Raw genomic sequence first — 17329 nt, forward strand, 5'->3', positions numbered from 1 at the left:
GTCTTCATGAATATTCATTAGGTGGACTGATGATGTCATATCCCCACTTGTTCTTTTGTATTTTATTATATGAAATTTATAATAATATGACAAATTTTCTACAAAGAACTAAAACAATTGGATTGACAACTTATTAAAGGGCATTAGTTATTTATTGCCGCAACTTCTTTCATCATAATGGAGACACATCATTTACACATGTATGAAGAAATGAAACAGTTATGACTTTGTGTAATAACATGAGAAAAAGGAAAGTGGGGATGTGACATCCACCCACCTAATGAATATTCATGTCAATGTACATATAACTGTTTTCACAAAATATTGGTAAACTTTAAAATTAAATAACTTTGTTATTTGTTATCCAATTTTGATGAAATTCTCAACCTTTTGCTTTGTGAATTTTACTATATTCATTTAGATATAGATATTTGCAGCCCGGACCATCCCTTTATTTTTAAAGGGACATTAACCCTTTGTACCCGATAGGCATGTGTTCCGGCCTAGCAGTGAACTTGCAAATACCCGATAGGCTGGAATACCGGCCAGAAGTCATGCGACTTTAAAAATATGGGTTCTAAATATCAGGTGATCTTTAAAAAATAAGTTCAACTTTCTAGTATGCATAGGGATATTTAGTTGATAATTTCAGCCAAGATCTTAGCAGTATTGATTTCTGAAGTCAATATGACCCTTTAAACTTAGTTGAGTTTTCGAAATATCATCATAACGTAGAGAGATTATGGACCTAGCTCATGAAACTTGGACATAAGGGTAATCAAGTATTACTGAACACCCTGTCTGAGTTCCAGGTCTAATGACCAAGATCAACATTCATTTAGAGTCAATTAACTTAGATTATGTTGGGGTAATCAAAACAAAATTTTAACCAAGGCAATTTTTTTTTTAATGTAAAAAGCTTTTGAAATGGAATCACAATGTTGAGAGTTTATGGAACTTGGACATAAGAGTAATCAAGTATCAGTGAAAATCCTGCAGGAGATTCAGGTCACGTGATCAAGGTAAAATGTCATTAAAGGTCAATGAACTTTGGCTATGTTGGGAATATTTGTTGAATTACCATCATAACTCTTTCAAGCCTCCAAAATACCCCAGTCTATTTCAAGGTTAACCCTAATAAGACTGCATTTATCGCAAAACCTAAAGGCTGAATTAACCCCCCCTCGACATATTTTGTGATAAATCTGTGCGAATTTTTTTTTATGCGCCACTTGTTGACTTTTTAAGTCGCGTGTATTTGCAACCTGGTGTGTTCTGACATTACGCAAACATTTTGCATGTGCATGCAGACTTTTAATAGCTAAACACCACAAATTTGTGTACAAAACTAATGCAAATAGTGTTATAGCCCAAATTCACAAATATATTATTATTTCTCCTTTTACTGATTAAAGGGCCCAGCCACTGACAAATTATTGGGAAATTGAATTAATATGAAATTTGCAAAAGGCCAATTGAGTTGCGTAATATAATCCGTCCATCGTGAGCACCCGTCAGACTTATGCGATAGGTTTGGACATCACAAATTTGACTGAACTCGTGATTTACTTCGGATCAGCAGTTCCAGTTTCCAACAATCCCAATTCCTAGAATCATAGCAGGTCTCTTGATTGTAAACCAAAATAAATAATCTCTGTAAAGTTACATGTTTCAAAGTGAAAACACGCAGTTTACTTCTGGTTGGTTAGTCTACTAACTATTGCTCTCCTTTAGACCTCCCAGACATGCCGGCGTCTATTACATAACATCCCCAGGCAAGCCTCCGAGTGAAAGACTTGAATCCCTCCTTTTTTCTGAGATAAGCCTTGATTTCCCCATGATTTGTCAATGAAAGGTCGCTTTAAACTCAATCTAATGTTTATCCATATTTTATTGTTCGAAATAGACATCAGAAATGAAATTTCCGGAAATTTGTTTTGCCCAATTGATCATAGGCCTGCCAGCCGCTGTGCAGCGCCAGATCGACGAGGCTCCATCCCTTTGATTGTTGAACGCCAAACTGGGTAGCAGCAACTTCCATCTTTTAATGTCTTTTCATCCAACACGGCTGGGGTTTAAACTTTCGACCCCCCCGGTTGTGAGACAGATGCTCTACCAACTGACCCAACACACCGGTAGGGAAGGCGGGGTAAGTTGAGCCACCATCCCCAGGCCAATAATGAATGAGTCAGACATTGTGGTGGTGTCATGTATTGATGACCCATTACATAACCCTTAACCCGACCACATTTTTTTCAACAAAAAGCAATTTTTAGAGGGAAAATACAAATTTCAGCCAAAAAAGTAAAAAATGGTCTGAAATAGATCAGTGCTTTTTACTCACACTCGTCTTTAAATATAATGAAGAAATAAGAACAATATTGTTAGTCCAGGTATGGATTCTCATTCTTGTCATAGTCTTTTATGGATGCATAAGAAATCTGTTGATGTGAAAATATTGTATTAAGTTCGGACCTGGGTAATTTACGCCAGCCAACATGGCGCAAGTTGAGCCATGGTTATTCTTATGGTAATAAACTAACAAACTAACCTTAAAAGCCATTGATATGCAGGCAGAAAGGAGCAAATTCACATGACAGTTCTTTTACTTTTAGAGCATGTTAGTATTTACAGAGAATTAGCAAGTGAAAAGACTTTAAATAAACATTTTGACATGCTAGTTCTTCCCTCATACATTTTGTACATAGTTTTTATGGCTCAACTTACGCCAGAAGGTGGCACAACTTACCCCACAGATAGGGCAAGTTGAGCCATTTGGCATTGTTTTTTTTCAAAGGTCACAATGACTTTCAGTGTGCTGGTAGAAAGTTATATATTGGTGAAAAATATTTAAATTTAAAAGAATCAAATTTAAAGGCAATGTACTTATTTCTTTAATATTATTATGCCTATTAATTCTAACATGCAAAATGCAGAAAGTGTCACAATTTACCCTGCCTCCCCTATCTGTTGTTATGGTCAGAATATTGTTCGTAAGTCGAAAAACATAGAAATACATTAAAAAATTACAGAATAAAATACATATAAAATATATGATGTGGAAGAGGTTCATCGTGGTTCAACTGGTTATTTCTTCTACTCAAAATAATTGTAATATTTATTGAATATTTTCAAGTACATTTGATCAGAATCCTATAAAGAGTCTGTGAATAAAAATTTTGCATTAGGGGCCTTGATTTTTGTTGATAAGAGCAAAATTTATATTTTACTCATAAATTTAATAGCATAATTAGCAATGAGATTTTTGGAAGAATTTGATTTTACCATTTTGTAGATTATGCCATGGGTAATGCATGCAGGCATGCGGATATTCGTCGTGATTGATGGCCGAGATCATAAGGGGAGCTGAATGAGCCCCCCCCCCCTCGTCTTTTTATGGTTAAGTCATTTCATTCAAATGAAGTACAGTACTTTATAAATGTAATCATTAGTGTGTGTTTTGTTTATTTAAATGTTTCAGATACATAAGAACTTGTAATATGCAAGCAAAATGAACTTGTGTTTTGTGATGAGGACTAATAAAATTATTGAAATTAATTCTACATGTATATGATGTATTTGATTTGGAAAGGAAAAGGAATGTTGAGTATGATGATGGTGATGATGAATGATAATAACTGGCTGATCTACTTGGGGAGGGGGATTAGGGGGTTTAACTCCCCCTCTCTTTTAGAAAAAAAAAATGTGCATTAAAAAGCATTATGTCCAGACCCATATATTCCTATAGCATGAACTACCTGTCATTGTTTCTATTGCAGTATTTCTATTGCATTAGTAAATGCCAGGAAAACATGACAAAAGGGGTTTCGAAAAAAACATTGGCGCAGCTTTGATTCTTCTGATTGTGCCCTCCCCCCTTAAAAAAAATAGATGTGCCCCTGGATAAAAGGTGTTAGATGATGATGGCCCTATAAGTGTAAGTTTACGATAGATGGAAATGATGAGGATAATAAGATCATTATATTGATGCTAAATTGATAAAGAAGATAAGTAATATTTTTTATGACAGTGATAATAGAGATGGTAATGGTGAGGATGAGTGGGATGAAGATCATTATACAGAGAGTGATCAGGTGGATAAGTATGAGGAGAGGCAATGGCGTGACCAGACATTGAATGCCCATGTAGCGGTTCTAGAGAGACTCTTTGGGAACTTGAGAGCCCCCGTCCTGTTGCCCCCCCCCCAGGAAATAACAAAATGCATAGTATAAAAATAAAAAGCTAATGATAATTTTTTAATATATATTTTTAATGCAATATCCCATGGATATCATTCGACTAGTTTGTGTATGAAAAGAAGCTTAAACACGGAATGTAACGTGATATAGCTTGGCTGCAAAAGGGGTAAGGTCCACTTTGGACTATTCCGAGAAAAATCGTGTTTTTATTCTCACTGCAATATTCATGTAAAAATAAAATTGGGTATAAAAGAAATCTGTCTTTAATTTTTCTCTTTATTCTTTCAAAAATTAAAATCATGGACCTATGAATCCAATCTCTTTTGAATGAAAAAGTGATTGGTCTTTGCCCCTTTTATTCACGTTTTAAAGTGAATTTCGAATTTTCTTCGGTATCAGACCGACTAAAAATCGGGTTATGAGACAAAAAAACAAAATTTATGAAAAAATAAACCTAACCCCTTTTGACAAATAAGCTTTTCAGAAGAGTGTGGTTTCGTAAGGGGTAAGGTCCACTCCAAGAAAATCATTGATCCCATATTGCAATATTCTTATGTGAAACTAAATTTCCATGATGCCCTACCATGTGAACATAAAATTGGGTATAAAAGAAATCTACCTGTCTTCATATTTTTTGTTTTAAATGTTCTTTTCCAAAAAAATATCTGAGGACCTAACCCCTTTTGCAAGTGAGCTCTTCATACATATGTATATATATATATATATATATATATATATATACACACACACACATAGGGCCTATATATCCATATAACTTCAAATGCTTAATTGCCCCTATTGGCGTCTTTGTATTGTAACCATCCTTCGAATGGGGAAGGGGCGGGGGTGGTTAAGTCTAAAAAGAAAGGCATGAGGAATTTGAGGTTTTAATGTCAGATTAGGCATAAATTTGACCGAGAAGATAGCGAGATCAAGTGGTTATCAGTCCGAAATTTAATCCAATTAATGGACCAGAAAACACAAAAATGAATCAGATTACAATATATATGAAATTAATTTTCTGTCACCGTTGCAGTATACGTCCCAACCCCCTCCACACTTCAATAGGCCCTTCAATATTTTACCCAGGACATTTCCTTGTATGATAAGCTAAGGTATAATTAAAGGTCAAGTCCACCCCAGAAAAATGTTGACTTGAATCAATAGAGAAAAAATCAAACAAGCCTCACACTGAAAATTTCATCAAAATCGGATGTGAAATAAGAAAGTTATGACATCTTAAAGTTTCGTTTATTTTTCCCAAAACAGTTCCATGCATAATTCAGTGATATGCAAATGAGAAAGCCGATGATGCCCTCACTATTTCTTTTTGCTTCTTATTGTTTGAATCATACAATATTTCCATTATTACAGATTTGGCAATAATGACCAACTTGTCTGAACCAATATGTGAACACCATAATAATTCAACATGTTCGGTGAGGAATAAACTTTTTATACTGCAGGGCACCTTTGGAAAGCAGTTTTGCATAACTGAACAGGCCTACCCTGCAGTATGAAATAAATAACACCAATAAATAAATATTAATAAATAAAAGAGGAGAAAATTATATTAAATCATAATCATGTAAAAGAAATTGTGAGTGAGTGAGTGAGTGACGTCCCCTCATTAGCATACCGTCCAGTGTGTGCATATAACTGTTTTATGTAATAAAGCGAAACTTAAAAATGTCCTAGCTTCTTTGTTTATGAAAATTTGATGAAATTTTCAGTGTTTTGCTTGCTGCATTTTTCTCTTTTTATTTATATCAATATTTTATTGGGGTGGACTTGTCCTTTAATAGTAATTTAAAAAAAAAGAAAGAAAATGATTACAACAGGCCCTTTTTAATGCATATAAAATGTGAAACCTGGAGAATCATCAGTCATATTCAGTTGAATACATTCTTGAGAATGTATTTACTCATTAAGTACAAGAAACATCCGATCATTTTGCTGAAACTTTTTGGATCCTTCATAATTACATCTTTTCATTTCACCTTGAACTAATCGAATATAAAATGAACTCGTCACTTTGTTTCAAGCGATATAAATCATGTTTAATAATTGGTATAAAAAATTAAAACTGTAAAAAAAACTGCTCACGGAGGGGGGGGGGGGTTGAGGGTGTGAAAGCAGGCGAGACCTTTGCTACCTAATACACCTACGTCATAGGTGGTTCGCGCTATTAGTGTAGGCTTTATACATGTACCTGGGGTGGACGAAAATGCCCTTCCCAATAGAATTACTCTTCTTGACAAAATTAAGCTCCTCCTGTTGATTTATTATTATTATTTGCTATGGGAGACAGAAATAGAGGGAGTGGGCTCAAATCATGATCAATATCACTGCCATATCATGCTGGGTCTAACCCTCTCATGCATGCCGCAAAAATTGTGGGTTTCTTTTCAATAAAAGAAAACGAAAGTGGCTATGACTTTGAAAGTATGATTAAGAAAAAAATACTTGCGTTTAATAATGTACGGAAAGGGTAAACTGCTGAAAATGGCGGTTTTGTATATAATATTAAAATGATTGTAACCCAAATCAGTTGTTGCGATTTGTACTTTTACGTCGCGGTCAGAATGAAGGAAAGCACCCCCGTGTCTAGGTTTCTGTATCAATTTTACAGGGGAACACGTCCAACCCATCCATCGGGGATACCCGAAATTTATTTATCTTTTTAGGCCTACATTAGATCGGGGTATTATTTAAGATAATTAAAATATTTTACTTCTTAGTTCCATAAAAACACATATTATTTAGGCGTATGATAAAATACATTGACCATGATTTCTAAAGCATTGCACCCTTAAACTCATTGGCGTAATAAGCAAGAAATAAGATGGTCACAACATCATGAACAAGGCCTCCGTCAGAAAATTTCTTTAAAATCCTCAGAAATTGAAGCGAGCGATCAAAATTTTGGCCCTTTTTGAATAAAAATATAGGCCTAATGTTTGTACGTTGTTGATATAATAAAGAAAACACAACAACTAATCTTATCCTTATTTCCCTTCCCTTTTTCGTTCTTTTTTCTCCTTGCTTTTCTTGTTTCTCCGGCTTGGGCATGACTCCAAGCCCCCCCTCCCCTCCGCCATCTGTGCGCCAGAGCCAGAACAAAAATATAGCAGGTATGCAACAAAGACTAGAAGACCGCTCTTTAAAGTAAATTGTCGCCATCTAGTGACTAGAAAAACAATAAAACAAGTAAGTAGAAGGTCGAACTAAATTTCAGTATAGTCTTATTTTTCAGTAGCATTTGCCGAGAAATGTACACAATGCAACTTGTGCTCAAGACCCTTTTCTCGAAATCGCTTAAAAATCATGTACAATCGTTTTAATTATAATGTCTTACCATTAACTTATCAAATAGAGGTTTAAATGGGTCGGGTTAAGTGTCTCTGATTAAAGGCAACGATTTCGTAATTTTGGTCCACGGGGACGGGGTAATCAACCCTCTCTGGGGCCATATATAGGCTCAGGTACAACATTTTACTTACGAGGGGGAGAGGACGCATCACCCCACCCCTGGATCAATCACTGCTGATGCATTTCAATCATCGTCAACTCGCACATGCCCCCTCAAAAAATACAATTTGGATTTTTTTACGTCAGCCTCCATTATCTTCTTAAAAGGTGAGGGGTCTGTTTTGTTTCATTCTATATGAACTCTAGAATCAAATTAGTGAAAAAATTGCCACCCCCTATCAAAAGCGATACCGTGATAAAAACCCCCTTGTAAAGATTTCAATACTCACTAAGATCCCGGACTAAGATACATCGAATAGGGTTAAATAGCGCAACAAAGGAAATTGAACCCTTTTCAATAAAAGAAAACGAACGTGGCGATGACTTTGAAAGAATGATTAAGAAAAACAAATCGTTTAACAATGTACGGAAAAGGAAAAATTTGCTGAAAATTGCGGTTTTGTTTATGATACTATTAAATGAATGTAACCCAAATCAGTTGTTAATTTATACTTTTACGTCGCGGTCAGAATGAAGGAAAGTATCCCCGTGTCTAGGTTTCTGTATTTATTTTCCAGGGGAGCATGTCCAACCCATCCATCGGGGATTCCCGAAATTTATTCATTTTTAGGCCTACATTACATCGGGGTATTATTTGAAATACTGAAAATGAAATATTTTATTTCTTATTTCATAAAAACACAATATTATTTAGGCGTATGATAAAATACATTGACTATGATTTCTTAAGTATTGCACCCTTAAACTCATTGGCGTAATAAGCACAATAAATAAAATGGTCACAACATCATGAACAAGGCCTCCGTCAGAAAATTTCTTTAAAATCCTCAGAAATTGAAGCGAGCGATCAAAATTTTGGCCCTTTTTGAATAAAAATATAGGCCTAATGTTTGTACGTTGTTGATATAATAAAGAAAACACAACAACTAATCTTATCCTTATTTCCCTTCCCTTTTCTTTCTTTTTTCTCCTTGCTTTTCTTGTTTCTCCGGCTTGGGCATGACTCCAAGCCCCCCCTCCCCTCCGCCATCTGTGCGCCAGAGCCAGAACAAAAATATAGCAGGTATGCAACAAAGACTAGAAGACCGCTCTTTAAAGTAAATTGTCGCCATCTAGTGACTAGAAAAACAATAAAACAAGTAAGTAGAAGGTCGAACTAAATTTCAGTATAGTCTTATTTTTCAGTAGCATTTGCCGAGAAATGTACACAATGCAACTTGTGCTCAAGACCCTTTTCTCGAAATCGCTTAAAAATCATGTACAATCGTTTTAATTATAATGTCTTACCATTAACTTATCAAATAGAGGTTTAAATGGGTCGGGTTAAGTGTCTCTGATTAAAGGCAACGATTTCGTAATTTTGGTCCACGGGGACGGGGTAATCAACCCTCTCTGGGGCCATATATAGGCTCAGGTACAACATTTTACTTACGAGGGGGAGAGGACGCATCACCCCACCCCCTGGATCAATCACTGCTGATGCATTTCAATCATCGTCAACTCGCACATGCCCCCTCAAAAAATACAATTTGGATTTTTTTACGTCAGCCTCCATTATCTTCTTAAAAGGTGAGGGGTCTGTTTTGTTTCATTCTATATGAACTCTAGAATCAAATTAGTGAAAAAATTGCCACCCCCTATCAAAAGCGATACCGTGATAAAAACCCCCTTGTAAAGATTTCAATACTCACTAAGATCCCGGACTAAGATACATCGAATAGGGTTAAATAGCGCAACAAAGGAAATTGAACCCTTTTCAATAAAAGAAAACGAACGTGGCGATGACTTTGAAAGAATGATTAAGAAAAACAAATCGTTTAACAATGTACGGAAAAGGAAAAATTTGCTGAAAATTGCGGTTTTGTTTATGATACTATTAAATGAATGTAACCCAAATCAGTTGTTAATTTATACTTTTACGTCGCGGTCAGAAGGAAGGAAAGTATCCCCGTGTCTAGGTTTCTGTATTTATTTTCCAGGGGAGCATGTCCAACCCATCCATCGGGGATTCCCGAAATTTATTCATTTTTAGGCCTACATTACATCGGGGTATTATTTGAAATACTGAAAATGAAATATTTTATTTCTTATTTCATAAAAACACAATATTATTTAGGCGTATGATAAAATACATTGACTATGATTTCTTAAGTATTGCACCCTTAAACTCATTGGCGTAATAAGCACAATAAATAAAATGGTCACAACATCATGAACAAGGCCTCCGTCAGAAAATTTCTTTAAAATCCTCAGAAATTGAAGCGAGCGATCAAAATTTTGGCCCTTTTTGAATAAAAATATAGGCCTAATGTTTGTACGTTGTTGATATAATAAAGAAAACACAACAACTAATCTTATCCTTATTTCCCTTCCCTTTTCTTTCTTTTTTCTCCTTGCTTTTCTTGTTTCTCCGGCTTGGGCATGACTCCAAGCCCCCCCCCCCTCCCCTCCGCCATCTGTGCGCCAGAGCCAGAACAAAAATATAGCAGGTATGCAACAAAGACTAGAAGACCGCTCTTTAAAGTAAATTGTCGCCATCTAGTGACTAGAAAAACAATAAAACAAGTAAGTAGAAGGTCGAACTAAATTTCAGTATAGTCTTATTTTTCAGTAGCATTTGCCGAGAAATGTACACAATAATGCAACTTGTGCTCAAGACCCTTTTCTCGAAATCGCTTAAAAATCATGTACAATCGTTTTAATTATAATGTCTTACCATTAACTTATCAAATAGAGGTTTAAATGGGTCGGGTTAAGTGTCTCTGATTAAAGGCAACGATTTCGTAATTTTGGTCCACGGGGACGGGGTAATCAACCCTCTCTGGGGCCATATATAGGCTCAGGTACAACATTTTACTTACGAGGGGGAGAGGACGCATCACCCCACCCCCTGGATCAATCACTGCTGATGCATTTCAATCATCGTCAACTCGCACATGCCCCCTCAAAAAATACAATTTGGATTTTTTTACGTCAGCCTCCATTATCTTCATAAAAGGTGAGGGGTCCATTTTGTTTCTTTCTATATGAACTCTAGAATCAAATTAGTGAAAAAATTACCACCCCCTATCAAAAGCGATACCGTGATAAAAACCCTTGTATAAAGATCTCAATACTCACTAAGATCCCGGACTACTCATCGAATAGGGTTAAATAGCGCAAAAATAAGAAAATGAAAAAATCTAGACAGTCCATATGCCTACTAGATCTGAAACATTAAAAGCCTGTGAGGGGGAGCTATAACTGAACACAAGGACAATTAAGCCCCCGATTTATTTTTTCCTATTTTTAGTATATTTGGATCATATCCCCTTAGATTTCTAAAATGTAGTTAATGTTTTTTTTTCTACCTTAAATTCCAAAATTTCAAAAATCAATCTCCGAGACTAAGATCTAGGCCTATATGGTATATGCATAGAAAACAAGGGAAAATCCAAATCATGGTTACATGTAGCTCGCTTTGTTCATTCGCAAGGGCTCATGATCCGGGCACTGCACTGCATGCATGCCGGGCATGCGGCGCGCGCAGATCATCTCACGTCGCTCGCGCTCGATCAACGCATTATTAACGTAGGCTACACTATACGTCATTCTGGCCTCGCTCATGAATGTGCTGAATTTATGGCATCATAAAGGTAGGCTGTCCCTTTTCACATTCTCCCACCCTTTTTATACATTTCTACCATATACATGTGGTCAATTTATGCCAAAATGATCAGACTGCAGCTGCAAGTGAATCTCGTGAATCAATGTGGACTGTGGGAATAGCCCCAATCACAATCATGACAATGTGTACAGTGTAGTCCCATTCGAGCTAAATTTTGTTAGTTATTACTATTGGTACCGGTATCTAGTATGGTACTACTAACGAATATTAATCATGATTGATTATCAGATTATATCCACTCATACGAATTACGAGGTTAGTATATGCTATACCCACCTCGGAGCCCCACCTCGCACTACAAACGTGTTTATGCTAGTAGGCCTATGGATTTTTAAGTTGTCGGTTAACATGACTACTAGGCCTAATTTAATGACGAATGTTCTGAATCTGAATATCACTTAGCAGAATAGTTGGGTCAAAGTTTCACTTCTTTTCCATGCTTCTATCACTAGTATCAGTCTCAAAATTGGACATTTAGAGCCAACATGAAGTTCCTCACACGCCCGGAGGGGCCACTTACATTGACGAGTGGATACCATGCGCGACCAAAAAAACACGTAAAAAGGATGTCTTTTTCACGATATGCACGTTACGTACGTAACGTGATAAGGGTGTCAAAACACAAAAATAATGAAAAAAGGGTATCTATTTCGCTAGGAAAATTACGTGTTTAGGGTCGAATTTGCGGGGATGATAAAACAAAATTCAAATGTCTTATAAAGGATGTCCTTTTTGCCCCAACACTTCGTGTTTAGAGTCCGATTTGCGCGAGGTGTAGAAGATGTGGTCGTACTAAACCAAATAAGGTAAAGCCGACGACCGAAGGACCCGTAAAAATAAAACATTTCTGTACTTGTTTAGGGGTTCATTTCAGGGAATATTTGCCAAGAGTATATCGTTTTGTTTCCAATACTTGTTAAGGGTAGGGTTTCACACGCCAATACTTGTTAAGGGGTGCATTTTCAGAATATGGAAATTACGTGTTTAGGGTGCTTTTTGAGACCCATGGTCGCGCATGGTATCCACTTGTGAATGGAAGTGGCCCCCCCGGGCTCACACGTAAATAATTCGCCGCCGATTTCAAAACATGGCATTCGCGAGGGTCTGAGCTTGGACCCTCGCATGCATGCGATGTTTTGAAATCGGCGGCAAATTATGTGTGAGGAACTTCATGTTGGCTCAAGTTTAAACCACCAATTTTGAGACTGATAGAAGCATGGAAAAGAAGTTAAACTTTTGTGTAAAGTAAGAATATTAGTTTTAATTGTTTTTAAAGATCGTGTCATCGTGATGTTGCATGAATTTTATATTTTTCCCCCCATAAAATCCCACCTTTGTCACTCGGAATATCAGATTGAGTTCACGGTCTCCAAATTTTGGTAGGCCTAGGTGGAGCGTAGACCGTAGTGTAGCAGTAGTAAATCTCTTCCACCTTCACTGTCTTTCCTCTCTGTTTCTCTCTAATTTGTGTGTATGCATATGTATGTGTGTTTTTATTGTTACATATGTATTTTTAATGTATAATTTGTATTATGTTATGATGTATAATCTGTATTATAATGTTTACGTACATGTTATTGTTTGTGTTGGGACCCTGCTTACAAGCACTGTGCTTATTAAGGGTATCCCTTCATTTTTAAACAATATGTATCTGTATTTTATGTCATATTTGTACGTACACTTATTTTTAAAGATGGTAAATAAATTGAAATTGAATTGAAAAAATTGAATTGAATCAACATCGAAATCCTAACCTAGGTTAAGTTTTTGAAATGTCATGAATCTCAAAGTATATGGATCCAGTACATGAAACTAGTAGTCGATTATCAATGATTGGTTTCTGGTTACGTGATTAAAGTCAAAGGTCATTTAACCCTAAAAGGCTGGGGGGAATCCCCCTCCCCTCAACACTTTTTGTGATTTATCCGCCGTGCGAAATTTTTTTACCACGTCGCTCGCTGATTGAAAGTCTCGCACAACTTTTGAGACCAAATTTGTGATGCCCGGGTACGTGGTTACAAAATTACGCAACATTATGTAAGTGCATGTCAGACTCAAACTCGGGCTCAAAAACGTGAATTCATGTACAAATCCAATGCAAATTTTGTATTTAGCCAAAATTCATAAATGTATCATTACTTCTACTTTTACTGATTAAAATTAAATCATTTTGTCTTGTTTGTGATCAGAATAAAGTCTGCAACAATTTCCATAAATAAACAATAGGTAAAAAAACAGGGAAATGCATAAGAAATTAACAAAACTATAAAATACATGTACATAATAAATTTGCAATACCAATTTTTTTCTGATGTACATTTTATCAGAATCCTATAAAGAGTTTGTGAATAAAAATTTACAATTTTGGGGCCATAATAAGTAATTATTAGAGCAAATCTTTTATTTCATGCATAAATTAGTATAATTAATTCATTTAAAAAAAATCTAAATCAGAAAAATTATTTATACAGCCTTGTAGATTTTATCGCACACTACCACTGCAAATTTTCACGGCCGAGATCTCAGAGGGCGGAATCCGCCCCACCCCTCGGCTGTGAGATGGACAAATAACCCAGCTCTTTTAGGGTTAAGAATAATGAACATGGAACATGTTAGGGTATTTTTGAATGCCATCACTACTTCAAAATATACAAGGGTAATCAAGTGTGACATCGTCTGGCACGAGTCGTACGTCACATGATCAAATTCAAAGGTCATTTAGGATCAATGAACCTAGTACTGTATCTAATGAATGGTGTATTTTTAGGAGTACGCAATTGTTTTCAATGTCAGCACAGCTGCTACATTGAATCGTGTGATGTAGCCAGATAGGCAGATACATTCCACTTGTAATTTATTTGTTGTTCTCTTTTTTACCCAGGTATGAAGTATTTGATGCCCAATGCAAGTGCCAGCTGGGATTCACATTCCACCATCGGTAATTGGCTTTCTCACTGCCACATCATCCAACTGGCAATAGTTTTGAAAATGCCATCATGCAGTCCCAAACAGAACTCCCTTCAATTTTGCTCTGCTAACCCTGCAATCTACATGTAGGAGAGTTGTGTGAATTTGTTGCTTTGAGTCCTCATTACAAATTGAAAGTTGTGTGAAACAGTGTGAAGGAAGCCAAACTTGTTGATTTTAAGTATCAACATGGTCTTTGCCTGCAGACTACCTTATTTCATTGTGCTAAACATTGGAATGCCCGCTGTCTTTTCCATGGCCATCTCGAGAGATCGTCAGTGATGCCATTCACCTGTACACTTTGATAATGCAAGAAACTTCAGCAGTAAAGGAGGCAATATATTTTTTAAAAGAAGACCATTTCATGTCGAAAGTACAGAGTCAGGTTTATGCGTTTGCTGTTGAACAGTCGCCCTTAGTTCAGACGCCATTATGAAGAAGAATATCGCCCAACTAAAGTCGCTCTATCTTGGGTATTGTCAATTCTCTTAAGGCCGCTAATCTCGACTCGGCCACTGCTTGACAAGGAATAGAGCCAAGTGGTGGGGCCTCGTCAAAAGGCTTAGACTGTCCATGATTCTCTTACTTTTATATTGATGACGTTAACGTTGGAAGTGTCTTCTCGATAAAGATTTTGCTTAGTATGACGTGTAAGAGAGACTGTTTTTTTTTTGGGGGGATGGGTGCAGGATTAGGTTTGATTATTTTGTAATTTTCGTTTAAACATTTTTTAACTGTATATTAAGTATGGATTTTCATTTTTTTTATTTATATGTGTGTTGGTGTGTGTGTGTTATACAGTGCCTATCAATACAAAGTTTACACTTCAAAAAAGTCCTGGGGATTGACAACATGTGGATATTTTTTCACATATATTCTTGGGTTTGTGTTTCATCTATCAGATGACAGCAACAATTTTGACATAATTTAACACTTGAGTGAGCACTGTCCATTTTTGTAAAGCTTGCAGATATTGGTTTACGCAAAAAATGATAATTTTCGTGCTGTGTCATGGAAAAAAGCCAAAAACAATCTGAGCGTGCGGTTCATTTCTCATAAAATTATTTTTGCATTTTTAGCCAATCGAAATAAAACAGATACATTTTTTAACAACTTTGCCACCAAAATCAATATTTTGACCCTTGGTAAGCACATCAACTAGCTTTTTTGTGCCAGCTGGATCTGGGGGCATGAGTGAATGTAAACAAAACTTTACTTCAGACATTTCCAGTATTTTTTTTCACTAAGTTTTTGTCATTTAGAGTGGGCTTACATTTCATATTTCATTTAATACTCGTTTCTTCACACTGTTCCCCAAGTTGATAAAGAGTAACAGAAGGAAAATATAGCATGTGAATCACAGCTCTGCGTAAATATCATCACGATGGCCTCGGTGTGTGGGGATGGGGGGGGGGGGTCGCAGTGGCGCTCTACATGTATGAAGTGTTTTGGGCAAGGAGGCAGGTTAAAAAGGTAAAAGGTATCTTCAAATAAATCTTTCTAGCAAAAGTTCATGTGTTTTCATGATTGTCGTCCACTTTTATTCATATACATGTAACTATTTCCAAGTTCTGCGCAAATAATTTTTCACAAACTTTTCAAAAGTAACTGTTGCTCACTCAAGTGGAAACATTTTTCAACAGTTATATCGCGATTTGCTGAAAGAGATCTGTACCAATGTTTAAATGCAGAAAACGGCTTCAGGATATTACATAATATAATTTTAGAGGATTTTTTTTTACTGTTTTTGTGATACGCACTGTAGAGTTAGTTCATTTGACTTTTTTTCTCATTTTTTGCATAATTTTATAGTTTTGAATCAGCATCCATTAGTATCCATGTACAATCAGGTTATTGTTTGGCTTTTATTCTTATTCTACAATTTTTTTACTACTGGTACAAGTAATAGTGCCTGTGTATTGGTACCACAGAAAACCTTAATTTGTGAGAGGTACATGTTCATAACTCATGTTTTGCATACTGTTACCAAAAGAATGATTTAACTTGGTTGATCATACAAGTATTTACAGTACATGTATACCTGATCAGTTGTTTTTCAACATTTGAATACATATTGTCCTTGAAATCAAGTAATCATTTAGGCCAGTTCATTTTATTGATGGTTTTATACATATACACTGTATGTAGATCTCCACATATTACTTGTTGAATTGGGAAGAGGATGGATTTTTATTTGAGTGGTTTTGACATTAATTTGAATTAAAATGATGACAAAACAACCTTTTTTACAAAATGTATTTGATGTTCTCTTCCAAATACATTAGAATATGTTAAAAATGATTCTTCGTCAAAAATAATGTTTCATAGAAATTAATGCAAAAAAAAATGAAATAGATTATGCAGAAGCCAAGAATTACAATTTTGACAAAAAAGAGTGGGGGTCAACCGTCAACTACCTTTTAGTCCCAAATCATTTTTTGGGTTGCACCCCCTCAATGTTTGACCAATATTTCTGAAAATGATGTCAAAATGCTCAGGAGCACAAGCTGCATCTATGGAGTTGGTCCTGTCTGTGATCTAAAACATCACCATTCTATAGCCCACCACTAGTATTATATAACACATTTTTTCCATAACCTTGTTAATTTGTATTTTTTGTTATGTTTAGCCTGATGAATCCTGAAAAAAATACTGAAAATAATAGTGGTGAAGGGGTAACAATATTCCTTTTGTAGCAAATTCAAACACCCATCAGTTAGCACTGACATACAGTGATACTTTAAAATTTGATTACCAGTACGGTTTTCAATTGAAACAATTTAGAATTAATTTATGAAATAATCATTTTAAATATATTGTAATAATGAGTTAATTATTAGCCTTCCATCATTCAGTTTAAATTATTACTCATGTTTAAATTTTTTTACAATCTTTCAGTCTATCTCTATTATACATGTACATTTATGATTGTGAACCTGTATATCTTTGTTATGAACCTTGTGTAAACATAGATTTCAGCCATTTTTTAAATATATAAACTATG

At 35.6% G+C, this 17329-nt stretch overlaps 1 long non-coding RNA gene across 1 annotated transcript; it reads left to right on the plus strand.

Moving 5' to 3' along the window:
• Window positions 1-11072: 11072 nt before the first annotated feature.
• On the plus strand, window positions 11073-16960 carry LOC121422133. Its single transcript, XR_005971121.1, has 2 exons — window positions 11073-11326; window positions 14240-16960. It is a non-coding gene; the product is annotated as an uncharacterized LOC121422133 (long non-coding RNA).
• Window positions 16961-17329: the final 369 nt, after the last annotated feature.

Source organism: Lytechinus variegatus, chromosome 1 (genome assembly GCF_018143015.1).
Source record: "Lytechinus variegatus isolate NC3 chromosome 1, Lvar_3.0, whole genome shotgun sequence".
NCBI lineage: Eukaryota > Metazoa > Echinodermata > Echinoidea > Temnopleuroida > Toxopneustidae > Lytechinus > Lytechinus variegatus.